The sequence below is a fragment of the Myxine glutinosa genome, chromosome 11, assembly GCF_964187855.1.
Source record: "Myxine glutinosa chromosome 11, kmMyxGlut1.1, whole genome shotgun sequence".
Lineage (NCBI taxonomy): Eukaryota > Metazoa > Chordata > Myxini > Myxiniformes > Myxinidae > Myxine > Myxine glutinosa.
The window spans coordinates 44,209,044-44,225,341 of NC_136271.1; positions in this window are offsets into that span (position 1 = coordinate 44,209,044).

A 16,298-nucleotide genomic window follows, 5' to 3' on the forward strand; every position below is an offset into this window, starting at 1 on the left:
ATCGCACACCACGAGGCCCCTCGCTCCAAGCACCACGCGTCCGACGCAGGCCAGCGGCTCCACTTGACCAGGGACAGGAAGGACTCCTTTCAACTCCACTCGACTCGACGACGCGGGAGTGCTGGCAGCCAAGTGCCAACGAACTGCTCAGTGCCAACTGGGTGTGCTCTCGTGTGTCTCCTGCGACTCCCTACAACCCGAACTGCACTCGAACTGCGACTGGAATGGCGTGTCCTCTCCAACTCTCCACCACCGCTCAACTCTCTGGTGCCTGCCTGCGTCTGCCAGTGCCTGCCACGAACTCAACTCAACTCAACTCAACTGGCGAACTCTCCGTGTGACTTGGGACTCAACTCTTGAAATGGCGTCCGACCGTCCCCTATATTGGTGGCCGATGACGTCACATTGCGCACTCCTCAGCCAATCAAAGCCTCCCGCGACTCCTGACATCTCCCCCGTTACGCGACCCTGCGGTCCTGGCATAACACGTGCCGGCCAGGTTTGTAGGCCTTTGGAGGTGTACACGGTGGCGGCCAATCGTGGTGGTGTTTTTGACCTGGTTTCCTGTCAATTTAATACGAAGTCCTTGTCAGGGAAAGGGGATTATTTAATGTTGCGCTAAGGACCTAACTAATGTTTATGTGGTTTGCAGTGCCATAAAGGACAAAGGTTTGATTACTAGGTGATACTCACAGGGGCGTTACCTTTAATCCCTCACTATTTAACACTCGAATCTCCAGGTAGATCCACACTCATACATCTTACCCCGACAACCGCCTGAACATCAATAACTTATTACATGTAGAGTCCCTGTCACGACAGCCGAATACCTACCTATTCAGATCTACCTAGTTCTAGATGTTGCATTACCAAATTCATAACACAGCCCCCCCCCTGGAACCGTAGCTCCTGCAAGGTTCACCGCAGGGCTACCATTCCAGCCTTAACACTTACTGTCACACACTTAATTAACCTATGAAATAAATCAGGAAGGGCTGTGGGAAGTGAGTCGGACTACCTACCTACACTTCCTTAACATGCTGAACCCCTTAACCATCATGCAAGTATGTACATCTTCTTCGTTGTTCCTGTGGAGGGAGGAAACAACAACACACAACACTAACTTAACCACAAAACTTAACCATCTTTCCAAAACTCAAAACTCTAACCTTTGTACATACCCCGGTCTACAGACCGCGTCCCCCGGTGGATGCCACAAGACACAACCTTACCTGCGGGGCCATCCCCAATGCATCCCCCTAAATTTTCCACGGGCCCTGTCCAGATGTTACAGGTGAGTGACACGGCTCGGTGGATTTCGCCCACATTCATGCTACACAGACCCCTTAACCACTCATTCTCATTCCATAGGTCATCAAGGCATTTCAAAAATCAACAAAGCACTTATTCCCAATACACCCCCTGCAGGACCATGGCATTGATGTCATTCACGTGTGTGTGCATTCCTCAACTAGGCAGCGGGGAGGGTACCGCACAAAAAGATGGTGGGGGCGCATCAGGCTGTGGTGCCCGCAGTCCCAAAAACAAGTCAACCGACTTACAAGTTCATTGCCCCCCCCCCCTTTACCTCTTGGCCCCATGACAGCCCAACAGCCCCTTTCCGCCGTTACCTCGCCGGTGAGGGTCTCCACACACACCAGGCTCCTTTGCCTCCTGCTTTCGCGCAGCAACACGGGTCACCGGGGGACTTCCTCACCCCGCGGCGCCCAACCAGACCCTCCACCGACGAGCTCCAATTTCCAGTTACCACCGGCTGCCAGGGGTAATTGCCGCAGAGGGGGGCCCGCAGGCATCGCTCCTCAGAGCTTGCTCTGTACCTGCGGACACACACACCTTCCCCACCCACAAGACCCCAAAACACACTTCCTCCCCCACTGCCATTCAATTCTCCACACAACTCAGCACAATTCAGTACAATTCCATAGATGGTGTAAAAGGTGTTACAAGGCTTGCCATGGCCTGCTACATGTGAAATTCCCATTCACAGTTCGAATCATTTAAACCATACACATCTTCCAAAAGCACATTTCCAAAAGCACAATTATCACCCCTCATTATCTCCAATAATCATCACTCACTCTCCAGGTTCCACTCTCACGACCACATCAAAACACCTAACCACAATACAAAAACATACGCCACCCACAAGACACTGTGGCTCCCATTCCATCCCCTCACCGGCCATGTCATCACTCACACCCGCCTCCCAACTCCAAATTACATGTCCCCAATTTCCCAAAGCAAATCCTGAAGCCTGGGACAGTACTCCTCAAAGCACTCACCTTAAGTGCAGGTAGTTGCAGGTTGGTCAGGTCCAAGAGTGTCATCCACCCTTCACAATCCCAAAATTTCACATTGGGCCTACCAAATACTTCCAAATTTCTCTTTTGTCCCCACTACACTGGCAGGTATGTGGATCCGCATCCAACGGTGATCATCACTACACAACTACCTGTGGCCACGACAGCTCTGCACCTCTACCGTGCAAGGGTCACCGGGACAAGGTGAGCAGTCAAAACGCCAACATGGCCCATGAGTGTCCATAAGGGTGCGACCCACCATCCATCCTTCGGCCCCCCTGCGAGGAACACAGCTGCAGCAGCCCCAGCTGGCCAATGTGGTGAGCACTTGCTGCCACAACACACACTACCGCACACACAACCTCGGCCCTGGGGGCACGGTCGCAGTGCGTGGCATCCCTACAGCCACGTCCCCTGCACCTCCCCATCATCCCCCAGTCCGACTACAAAACTGCAGCCCCCCCAGTGCTCACCCACACTTGACCACACCAAGGTCCAGTCAACAGCCATGCTCCACCAGGAGACCCACCCAGAAGACATGGTCCACACACCTCGGACACGCACAGCACCACGTTGACCCTCAGGCTACACAACTACATCCCCATCATCCCGCGTCCCAAATATCAGCACAGTTGCCCCCGCAACCAGTTGAAAGCTGTGTCTTGCTACCCTATTAATTTCATCACAGCCTCCAACACTTTGGTCTACACACCTGGATCAATAATGGCGTCACTGTACAGTGTCCACCATGGCATTTCAAAATCCACCCTTAAATTTCCATCTAACCCACAGATTACCCATGCCAACCATTTGTCACATTTCACTCACCTCACCAAAGAAGGATGCTTTGCCATACACATGCCAGCCGAGCATGGCCCATATGCTCGGCTCGTTACACATCTCCCGATTCACATCCCCATGGCTCTCTTCCCAACCCGAGAGTCCATAAATCACAACGGAGCATCTGTGGAAGGTCACTCACACCATCACGTTCCACAGATGCCCCAATGGTTGTCCGGCAGGCTATCTCCATCCCTGTCCATTCGGTTTGACCCGCGTCCATAGACCAACCACCATGCCAGGTCACCACATGCTGGTTGTCCCAGAGTCCCTGGAGGAGAGTGCCAGGCCGCATGCCCGGGTGGTCACCACATCAGTCCCAAGTTGGCCGTCCACAGTGCCACCACCAAAGCGCGACCCACAACACCTCCCCCTAGTGGTCCTCAATATTTGCCATCCCAGGCTTGAGAAACCACCTCGGACCTCCCTGGAGGTCTTAACCCCCACCAGGGTCCGGTGACCCTGCCGGCCCGAGCCACCAGCTCGGACGGCGCCCCGACGGACAAGGGACGCCACACTCCACCAGACCCCCCGTGGGACCCAGGTCGTACCTCGACACCCAAGGCTGGACCCCACGTCCAAATCTCGCCATCACAGCCCCCCCACTGGCCGGCATACCCAAATTTTGAAAGGGGCAACTTTTGCCCGAGGTCATCACCCATGACCTCTCCATGTCCAAATCCCGCAGCCCGGGGACCAATCCCCACCATGGCTGCTCCAAATCAATTTCCCATTGTAATTTTATTTTACAAATTTTCATTCCCACTGCCAAACCGCAGCTGCAGGGAACAACCTCTACCACCGGTTGTTCTGCCCCTCCCTGCAGTTGATCCAAATTCCCTACAGGGACCAAATCTCCAGAAGCTCTATCTCCCGATCCTCCAAGATCCAAATCCAGCCCGGAGCCAACACACTCCCCCAACTGGTTGTCCAATTTTGGAGCCTCTGTTTCCAAATAGCAGTGTACAATGAGCGTCCCCTCGGTCATTCCAACCACCTCCTCGAACCAACTCACCTCTTCCCCCAGACTCCTTTGGGCCTGAACAAGCTCTACCTCCATGGGACTGTCACAGGTCTCCAGCCGCTGGATCAAATCATCCTCATCATTACAAATCATTCCTGGCCCCGCCAGGCTTTGATCAATATCCCCAATAAATACCTGGTCCGGCTCCATTGCACGGACCCCCAAAAACTCTACCCCCTCTTGCTCCGCACCACCGCCCTGGTGCTGCACAATTCCAAATTCATCCCCCGGTTGGGGTGTTGTGACATCCACACGGTCCCGATAAACAACCAGGCCAGAATGTGGGAAACATTCCCCATTACAACTCTCACATTCCAAATTTCCTTCCCCGCTCACCTGTGGACACTCCACGTTTACCTGCAGGCATTCCCCCTCTACCTGTACACATTCCCCATCCACCTGTGGACATTCCCCATCCACCTGTGGACATTCCCCATCCACCTGTGGACCTGCGGTCTCCCCATTTACTTCAATTGCCATTCCCTGTGCAATTCCCAATTTTGCCATTCCCGGCCCCTGAGCCCCCATTTTTTCACTCCGAGCCCTCGCTTCGTCCCTCCTTGCCCCCAATTTTTCACTCCGAGCCCTCGCTTCGTCCCTCATTACCTCCATTTGGTTCTCCAATCGCTCCCTCTGAGCCCTCATGTCTTTTAGTAAATTTACTATGGTCTGGAGATCTATCGGGGCCGTCCCAGCGGCGGGGAAAGTTCCAACGCTATCCTCCTTATCCCCCATTTCCGGCTCACTCCCGACGCTGACGGAGGCCTCGCTGCGCACCTCCATTTCGTCGACCTCCGACATCCGCTTTCCGGAAGATTGTTTCCCGCGCGCGTATTTATTTTAATAATTCCTGAAACAATTTAAATTTGACGAAGACGCGATATCGCGCTCCGTATGCCCAATTGATTATTAAATTTCTCCGCCTCGCCTATCCAAATTTTGCGTTCGAACGTCGGACGCAATGTACGCCCGACCGTGTCGATGTCTCGCCGCGGACAAAAAAAATTTGTCCGACGGATTCGAATCCTACACTCCTGACACCACTTGTCGCGTAACCGTGATTAACACCACAGTTACGGATGACCGATTTGCGAGACTTTAACTCCCGAGGCGAACACTCAATGGCGGACTCAAGTTCAACACCAACGCGCGGAATGGCGGGGCGCAGCGAAGGCTCCGCAACCTTATCTATTAAAATCAAACACCCAGGAAAACTGCGTTCAGATATTATGTACAAAAAGTAATATAAGGGTTTATTAGGAAAAGTAAAGCCAGTGAAAAAGCCCGCCGGTAAATCTAATAATTCTAATAAACCTAAATCGGGACGTCCCCACACGACTGACAGCAAACACAAACGAGGGAGATTAATCACGAAAATAACACGTCCCGTCGTTCAAAATATACGCGGAGATCGGGCTTATCTGTCTTTGTCGTCTTGTATTGTTGGTGTCCAGCACCGCTCCTTCCGGCCCGATCGCACACCACGAGGCCCCTCGCTCCAAGCACCACGCGTCCGACGCAGGCCAGCGGCTCCACTTGACCAGGGACAGGAAGGACTCCTTTCAACTCCACTCGACTCGACGACGCGGGAGTGCTGGCAGCCAAGTGCCAACGAACTGCTCAGTGCCAACTGGGTGTGCTCTCGTGTGTCTCCTGCGACTCCCTACAACCCGAACTGCACTCGAACTGCGACTGGAATGGCGTGTCCTCTCCAACTCTCCACCACCGCTCAACTCTCTGGTGCCTGCCTGCGTCTGCCAGTGCCTGCCACGAACTCAACTCAACTCAACTCAACTGGCGAACTCTCCGTGTGACTTGGGACTCAACTCTTGAAATGGCGTCCGACCGTCCCCTATATTGGTGGCCGATGACGTCACATTGCGCACTCCTCAGCCAATCAAAGCCTCCCGCGACTCCTGACATCTCCCCCGTTACGCGACCCTGCGGTCCTGGCATAACACGTGCCGGCCAGGTTTGTAGGCCTTTGGAGGTGTACACGGTGGCGGCCAATCGTGGTGGTGTTTTTGACCTGGTTTCCTGTCAATTTAATACGAAGTCCTTGTCAGGGAAAGGGGAATTATTTAATGTTGCGCTAAGGACCTAACTAATGTTTATGTGGTTTGCAGTGCCATAAAGGACAAAGGTTTGATTACTAGGTGATACTCACAGGGGCGTTACCTTTAATCCCTCACTATTTAACACTCGAATCTCCAGGTAGATCCACACTCATACATCTTACCCCGACAACCGCCTGAACATCAATAACTTATTACATGTAGAGTCCCTGTCACGACAGCCGAATACCTACCTATTCAGATCTACCTAGTTCTAGATGTTGCATTACCAAATTCATAACAATATATATATATATATATATATATATATATATATATATATATATATATATATATATATATATATATATATATATATATATATACATACTGTATATATATATATATATATATATATATATATATATATATATATATATATATATATATATATATATATATATATATATATATATATATATATATATATACAGTATGTATATATATATATATATATATATACAGTATGTATATATATATATATATATATATATATATATATATATATATATATATATATGTATATATACACACACACATATATGTGTGCATACATTTGCCGTTCTGCTTCCTCGAGATTAAATAATGAATCCTTCCTGGAATTATAGTTATTCCTTAAGTATCTTTTTAGTTAAATGCATAGTAATACGTGTGGATAAATATGTGTTGTGTTTGTATTAGATAGATGGTCTTTCCCACCTGTGGAATTTCTTTTTTTACACGCACCTTCCTTCCTTTTCAAACCGGTTCAAATTGGCTGCTCCACGGGTATACATACCGCCTTCTTACTCGCAAATTCGTTTCTTGAGTCGGTTCAAACCCTTCATCCGTCTCCATCTACCTTCTCCCTCTGCCCTGCTATTGGCGTTTCCTCTCACCAAAATCGAATTAGTTTGTTCTTGTGTTGTGACATACCCAACCTGTCCACCAAGTTCCGTTCAAATCCGTCCTTAACTTTTTGAGATATCGTGCTATATAACGTTTTTGGCATCATCTCCCAGTGGTAAAGAATCACTTAAAAAAGAACAGCACACGGTCGGGCACATACCTCCACCAGGCTTTCTATCCCACTGATAGGCCGGATCTGCATCCAGACCTGAACCAAAATCTAATCAGCTCGTTCTTGTTACCTGACCAACTCATCGAGACATCGACCTAGTTTTGTCATCATCTGTCCATAATCCATAACCAGACATCCTGCTGTTCCCTTTGTTATGTCATGATCTGTTCTGTGTCAGAGTTCTTCCACAAGCCTAGGCCATGTATTAAAAAAAGAAAAAGACCAAGACATATTCTGTCACCGTTTTGCTGGCCTTCTTCACTTCACCCCACCCCTCGGGTCTAGGATGTCTCTTCGGGACTCGTCTGTGCTGGGCATGCTTGATCTTGGATCGTGAGAGTCTTCGCCGCCCCCTCTGATCGATGCTCTGCTCTTGCCTTGTCTAAGAGACTTCGCCCTCTCGTTTGTTTTTGGATCATCATCGTCTCTGGCCTTCGCAGTTTTCGCCGCAGTCGTGTTTGGGCTCATTTGGAGCTCATCTGGATCGGCATTGTCTCTGGTCATCAGTCCGTCCCTGGTAGAACTTTGCCTCTGGTCGATTGTTCGATCCTCCGACCCAGCCTGCCGTCAACCATCTCGCCTGCCCAACCTGTGGAGAAAGCTGTTTTCACACATTGAAGGAGTATATCAGAAGTACCGGGAGCCTATATGTACAGCAGATTTTCGTGTACCCTGTGGAGGTGTGGAGAGAGTCGTCATGGCAATACAGTCCCTATATACTCGGAGTAGCGACAACTTGCAATTTGAAGCCATTTTCTTTCAAGCACTGCGCACCGAACATGGCGCCAACTTGCAATTTGAAGCCATTTTGTTTCCATCGAGTGCAGTGTGCCAAACATGGCGATAACTTGCAATTTGAAGCCATTTTGTTTCCATCGCATGCAGTGCACCAAACACGGCGATAACTTGCAATGTGAAGCCATTTTGTTTCCTTCGCCCGCAGTGCACCAAACATGGCGATAACTTGCAATTTGAAGCCATTTTGTTTCCATCGCACTCAGTGCACCAAACATGGCGATAACTAGCAATTTGAAGCCATTTTGTTTCCATCGCACGCAGTGCACCAAACATGGCGATAACTTGCAATTTGAAGCCATTTTGTTTCCATCGAGCGCAGTGCACCAAACATGGCGATAACTTGCAATTTGAAGCCATTTTGTTTCCATCGAGCGCAGTGCACCAAACATGGCGATAACTTGCAATGTGAAGCCATTTTGTTTCCTTCGCCCGCAGTGCACCAAACATGGCGATAACTTGCAATTTGAAGCCATTTTGTTTCCATCGCACTCAGTGCACCAAACATGGCGATAACTAGCAATTTGAAGCCATTTTGTTTCCATCGCACGCAGTGCACCAAACATGGCGATAACTTGCAATTTGAAGCCATTTTGTTTCCATCGAGCGCAGTGCACCAAACATGGCGATAACTTGCAATTTGAAGCCATTTTGTTTCCATCGAGCGCAGTGCACCAAACATGGCGATAACTTGCAATGTGAAGCCATTTTGTTTCCTTCGAGCATGGCATCGAAACTCTACGCCCTAGTCTTTCTCTACGCCCAAAAGGGAGAATGTATTCCTTAATACTTCACTTAATGCATCAGAATAAGCATACAATCAGACAGGATAGATTTAACCTTAAAATATATCACAGAAACCGCAGCAAAATGAAGCGTAATGCATGAGTACAGGCTCACACTGATGAGAGCCTGATTTGAGGTGTACAGAGTGAGTGAGTGGAAGATATACTCAAATAGGGACAGAATGGAGAAATTTAAAGAATTGGAAGAAGGAAAGTAAAAGACAGAAATGGAGGCACACCATCCACACCAGATGCGCACATCTTCAAGAGAGTATAGAGTTAGAGAAAGATAACAATTGTAAGAGAGAAAAAAAGAAATAGCTTGGGAAGATTGATTGAGTGATTGAGTTCTCTGCACCTGAAGGCAGGTCCTTGATTGTTCGACAAGGGTGATACTGGGTGGTTTGTCATTGCCTTGGCAGCAATTATAGTCACTTGTTCAGGGTGCCGGAGATAGCTCGCCTACTCTTCGCAAAGGACACTATGGGATGTTTAACATACACCAACTAATGCTATGGCAGACGGGACAGCCGGCTTAACGCCCACCCGAGGAATGGCCCACACATAGATGAATCACCCTGCCTGTGAAACACCAGCATGGCAGTTTATAGCTCGGTAGGGAATCAAACCCAGGATAGACATGTTAGAAACGAGTGAACCTCCAGGACATCCTGGCAGCCCCATGAGAATATATGAATAGGGAAAGTTTTTATTTACAAAGAACAAAGAAGGAATAAAAGAGGGCTGCATTGAAATGTAGATAAGCCATAAGTGAAGGGGTTATTTGTTTTTCCAACACTTGATTTATTTTAACATAAGTACTGTGCCATTGAAAACATGTATGTGCGAATAATCCTTCATTGTTTTCTATTCCAATTAAATCTCTCATCTTCGATGGATTCCCTTTTCCCAGAGCTCGTTAATATTCTCGACTAGCAAAGGTACCGGCGTTGCTGGGTAACACAGAGTCGCTTCGTGACGGGAATCTGAAGAGAAGGGGGGGGGGGGGGTGGAGGAGGAGGGAAAGGGAAGCGGGGAGGGGAAAAGGAGTGAGGGGAGGAGAAGAGAAGGGGAGGAGAGGGGAGGGAAAGAGGAGGGGGAGGGGAGGGGAGGGGATAGATGAAGAGAGGGGGAGGGGAGGGGATTGATGAAGCGAGGGGTATGGCATGGGGAGTGGAAGGGGAGAGGAAAAAGGGGTGGGGAAGAGAGAGGGGTCGTAGACAGACAGAGAGGAATGGGGAAGAGACGGAGAGGGGTGAGGGTGAGAGAAGAGGAGGAGGGGAGGAGAGAGAGAGGGGGGAGGCAGAGGTGTGATGGGATGGGGGTGTGAGGGGGAGGGGAATGCAGCATGAGGAGAGGGGGCAAAGGGGGGTGGTGCGGGATAGAGGGAGGAAGGGGCAGTGGGAGGGGGGTGCAGCATGAGGAGAGGGGGGCAAAGAGTGTGGGAGGATTGAAGGAGGAAGAGGCAGGGGGAGGGGAAGTCAGCCTGAAGAGAGGGGGGGAAAAGGGAGTGGAGAAGGGGAGAGAGGGGGAAATTGGGGAGGGTGAAGGGAAGGGGAGGTGAGGGCAAAGGGGTGGGGAGAGACAGCGTGGGGTGGGGGAGAGACTGGAAGGGGTGGGGTAGAGATATTGATGTGTGGGGGAGAGAGTGGGCTGGGGGAGTGAGTGTGGTGAGGGAGATAGAGGGGTGTGGAAAGACAGAGAGGGGTAGGCAAGAGAGAGGGGTAGGCAAGAGAGAGGGGTGGGGGAAAGAGAGAGGGGTGGGTGAGAAAGGGAGAGGTGGGGGAGGGACAAAAATGGGTGGGAGAGAGACAAAGAGGGGTGGGAGGGAGCAAGAGGGGGGGGGAGAGAGAAAGGTGAGGGGATGCGGGGGGGGGGGGGGGTTAACAAAGAGAAAAGGGGATTAACAAAGAGAATAACAAAATATGTTATGCTTAATGACAACACACACATACACATACACACACACACACACATACACACACACACACACACACACACACACACACACACACACACACACACACACACACACATACACACACACACACACACACACACGCGCAAATAAAATCTCCCGTATGAGCATAAACATGCATAGAGTTCATCAACACAACAACGCCAAAGGACCAAAGGTTTAAACAGGCCTTTGTCGTCGATCGGTGTACTTTCTACTGTTTAAAGGAAGGAAATAAATTAAATAGACGATAGCCCTAGCAGGAGGAGGCCATGTTCTTTGAATTCGATCTTTAATCTGATTTATTTTGCTTTCCTAATGCCAAAGATTTCCCCAAGGAATACACAGGCGTGACTGCGGATGCCTTGCCGTCGATCCTGCTGCCTGCTGGTTAATTATTTCCATTGCATTCAATTCCCGCTGCTTAATTATTTTCGTTTTACTCAATAAAGTTACACTTTGGGCACATTCCTTAATATTTTTTTCACTCAATAGAATTGTTAGAACAGCAGAAAAGTTAATTTCAATGCTTTGGCAAAATGGAGAAGGAGGAAGGACAGCCTTGCTGAAAGCTTAGTAAAAGATATACACTTAGTTATAAGAATAGTTAACATCTTAAATTCTTCAGATTTCACCTGAGATTTGGAAACTTATTTGGTGCATGGGATTCAATCCTCAAATCTGAATCCATATTTTGATTATATACTTGAATTAGTCTGTGATATACACATAGTTATAAGAATTGCTAATGTGTTAAATTTTTCAGATTCCACTCTAGATTTCGATACTTATTTAATCTACAGGATCCCATCCTCAAATACGAATCTAGATTTCGATTATATGCTTTAATTAGTCCATAAGGGTAGATAGTGTTTCTAAGCCAAGACATGTTTCAATAGGCCAAAACAAAATGGCGGCTTATGAACCGAGCAATGTGACAGAGGGTTGACCAAGATGGCAAACCACTATTTTGGTAAGGCTTATTTTTTTTTTTTTTGTATGAACACCTTGTTAATCACCTTCAAAAGGGTGTTTAAACACACCCAAACACCCAGTTTTTATCCATGCACTCCCTTGGAGTTTGATAACTATGCATGCAAAGTTTGGGGCCACTAGGTTTCATGGTTTTGAAGTTATGCAGGAGACGCACACACACTGCCTTTTATTTCATTATATTGTTATCGATTACTCTCTTCTCGCTTCCTCCCTTTTTCTGACTTTTCTGAGTCCTTTACGTTTTCAATACAATATACTGCTTTGCTGCAAGGTGGGGTCGAAGGTAAATGGGTTCTGAATTATTTTGGAATCAACCATGTCATATACAGTGCATTCAGATACAGATATACAGATATACAGATACAGATATACAGATATACAGATATACAGATATACAGATATACAGATACACAGATACACAGATATACAGATATACAGATACACAGATACACAGATACACAGCTACACAGATATACAGATATACAGATATACAGATATACAGATACACAGATACACAGATACACAGATACACAGATATACAGACATACAGATATGCAGATACAGATATACAGATATACAGATATACAGATATACAGATATACAGATACAGATATACAGATATACAGATATACAGATATACAGATACAGATATACAGATATACAGATATACAGATACAGATATACAGATATACAGATATACAGATATACAGATACACAGATACACAGATATACAGATATACAGATACACAGATACACAGATACACAGATACACAGATATACAGATATACAGATACACAGATACACAGATACACAGATACACAGATACACAGATATACAGACATACAGATATGCAGATACAGATATACAGATATACAGATATACAGATATACAGATATACAGATATACAGATATACAGATACAGATATACAGATATACAGATACACAGATACACAGATACACAGATATACAGACATACAGATATGCAGATACAGATATACAGATATACAGATATACAGATATGCAGATACAGATATACAGATATACAGATATACAGATATACAGATACAGATATACAGATATACAGATATACAGATATACAGATACAGATATACAGATATACAGATACACAGATACACAGATACACAGATATACAGACATACAGATATGCAGATACAGATATACAGATATACAGATATACAGATATACAGATACAGATATACAGATATACAGATATACAGATATACAGATACAGATATACAAATATACAGATACAGATATACAGATATACAGATACAGATATACAGATACAGATATACAGATATACAGATATACAGATACAGATATACAGATATACAGATACAGATATACAGATATACAGATACAGATATACAGATATACAGATACAGATATACAGATATACAGATACAGAAATACAGATATACAGATATACAGATATACAGATATACAGATATACAGATACAGATATACAGATATACAGATACAGATATACAGATATACAGATACAGATATACAGATATACAGATATACAGATATACAGATATACAGATACACAGATATACAGATATACAGATATACAGATATACAGATATACAGATATACAGATATACAGATACAGATATACAGATACAGATATACAGATACACAGGTACAGATATTCAGATATACAGTGCATTCTTATGTACATTCTGACAGGGGGAGTTCCTTTATGATGTCAGCATTGAAGCACTTCCTATACGACCGCGGCGTCTCGACCAGTCGCACTACCCCGTATAATCCTGGTGGGAACGGCCAGTGTGAACGTTACAATGGTGTGATTTGGAAGAATATTACTCTGGCTCTCAAGTCACGAGGCCTACCAACTCCTCAATGGGAGAACGTTCTGGCAGACGCCCTGCATTCAATACGTTCTCTGCTCTCGACTGCTACAAATGCTACTCCACACGAGCGTTTATTCAATTACCAACGATGGTCTACAAGTGGCTGCTCAATTCCGACATGGCTATCCTCAGCTGGACCTGTTCTCTTGAAACGTCACGTGACGCAATCGAAGTATGACCCTGTCATTCAGGAGGTGGAACTGCTTGAGAGTAACCCTCGGTATGCCCACGTGCGCTACCCTGGCGGTAAAGAGACAACTGTGGCTCTGCATGACCTGGCACCATGTGGTGAGGTCCAAAACTCTGGTGGCTTAGATCCTCCTGTCCAAAAACCACCTGGACTGGACACAGACGCAACCCCGGGGGATCTGTCACACGATCAGCTCATGAGTGGTAATGAAGATACGACCAGCTTCTTAGATGTTGGAAGCTCTCCGAAGGAGGTTCCTAATGCTCCTCCACTGCGCAGATCAGGGCGAGACAGAAAACCACCTGTTCGCCTGAATCTGTGGGCATTTACTCGCTTATTATTTTGAGAGGGAGAGAATGTTATAGATTGTCATTCCAAATCCCTCCCCATAGTTAAACAACAACATCAGCGTCATAGGTTATATATACGTATTCCGGGTCTTGCCGGACAATTACAATTCACCCGTAGTGAATTTCGATATTCAAGATGGATGCTGCGTGGGCCCGTGTGGATGGATGATAATTACGGTAGTGTGGCGGACACGAAAGCTCACTGGCGCGAGGGCATCATTCCGTGCACCAAGTGGGCGGCGGCCACTCCCGGGGGGTAGGCGTGGCCGCGGGATATACACCGGGCGCACAGCCCGGAATGCTCCAGTGTTACAGTGGAGCTCTTGAATAAAGACTCTTACAACTTACCGCGTTGTCCGCTTCCTCCTTGCTTACAAGCAGCACGCGTAACACCGCACTTCATTGGTGACCTCCAACGTTCTGGTCAGCCGTCACTGACCACCCGAACCTGCCACAGCCATGGCAACCAACGCGGTAGCGATAAAGCTCCCAGAGTTCTGGGAAGCTCAGGCGGAGATCTGGTTCCTGCAGGCCGAAGCCCAATTCAGGCTTCGAGGCATCACGGCGGAAAAGACACGCTACTGCTACGTCGTCGCCTCCCTCGGGGCCGGCACGGCCGCCTGCGTCGTGTCGGTCCTGAGGAACCCACCGGCCGACGACAGGTACGAGGCGATCAAGCGTCTCCTCCTCGCCACGTTCGGCCTCACGGTGGACGCATGGGCCGATCGCCTCTTGGACCTCCCCGAACTCGGTGACACGCGACCGTCGGTCCGAATGGACCATATGCTGTCACTCATGGGCGACGAAACCCCGAACGCTCTATTCCGGGCGTTATTTCGAAGCCGGCTGCCGGCACGAGTACGCCTCGTGTTGGCCGGTTCTGCGACAATGGAACCCCGAGCGCTCGCGGCCGAGGCCGACATGTTCTACGCGGCTTTGGACATGCAGGCGAGTTTCGGTGCGGCCGTAGCGGCTCCCGAGCCCAAAACTGCTGCGGGTGCCCACCCGTACTGCGCGACGCATCGCGTCGCCGCTGAACCTTCTGCGGGTGCCCACCCCTACTCCGAGGGGCGCCTCGTGGCGGCCGCCACGCCCCGCCCACCACCACCGTGGAAACCGCGGCCTCCGGCTTCGCCGCAAACCTGGTGCCATTTCCACGCTAGGTTCGGCCACGAAGCCCGGCAATGTCGCCCGCCGTGCTCATTCGGCAGGTCGGGAAACGCCCGGGCCGGCCCTCGGTAGTGGCACTGAGCGCCGGCCGATTAAACCGCCTCCTGTACATAACGGACACCTTATCCGGGCGCCGTTACCTGTGCGACACGGGAGCGCAGGTGAGTGTCGTTCCCGCCGGTATGTCCGACAAGCAGACCGCGGTCCAGGGTCCCGCTCTGCTTGCTGCCAACGGTATGCCCATTCGCACATACGGAAAACGCTGCCTTTCTCTGCGGTTTGGACGGCAGGTTTTCCGATGGTCGTTCGTGACTGCCGACGTGCCTATGGCACTGCTTGGCGTGGACTTCCTTTGTGCCAATGGCCTCATGGTGGACGTAAAGCACAGAAGGCTTGTCCAGGCTGAGACGTTCAGCTCGCTCGCGTGCGCGCTGCCCGCCTCGTTGAGCAGCTCACGGAGCGGCTCATCGAGCGGCTCGCCGAGCGGCTTGCTGAGCAGTTCGGTTCCGGCCAGGTTCATCTGCACGCTTCCGGCAGCGGACGAAATCACCTGCCTCCTCGCCCGTTTCCCGGCCCTCACGAGGCCCACCTTCTCGGCGGGGACCGTCAAGCACGGGGTGGAACATCACATCCCCACCGCCGGGCCACCGGTCTACGCCCGGGCACGCCACCTCGAGCCAACGAAGCTCGCGGTTGCTAAAGCCGAGTTTGCTACGCTGGAGCGGCTCGGCATCGTGCGGCGCTCCGAGAGTGCTTGGGCGTCGCCGCTCCACATCGTGCCCAAGCCCGGCGGGGGAT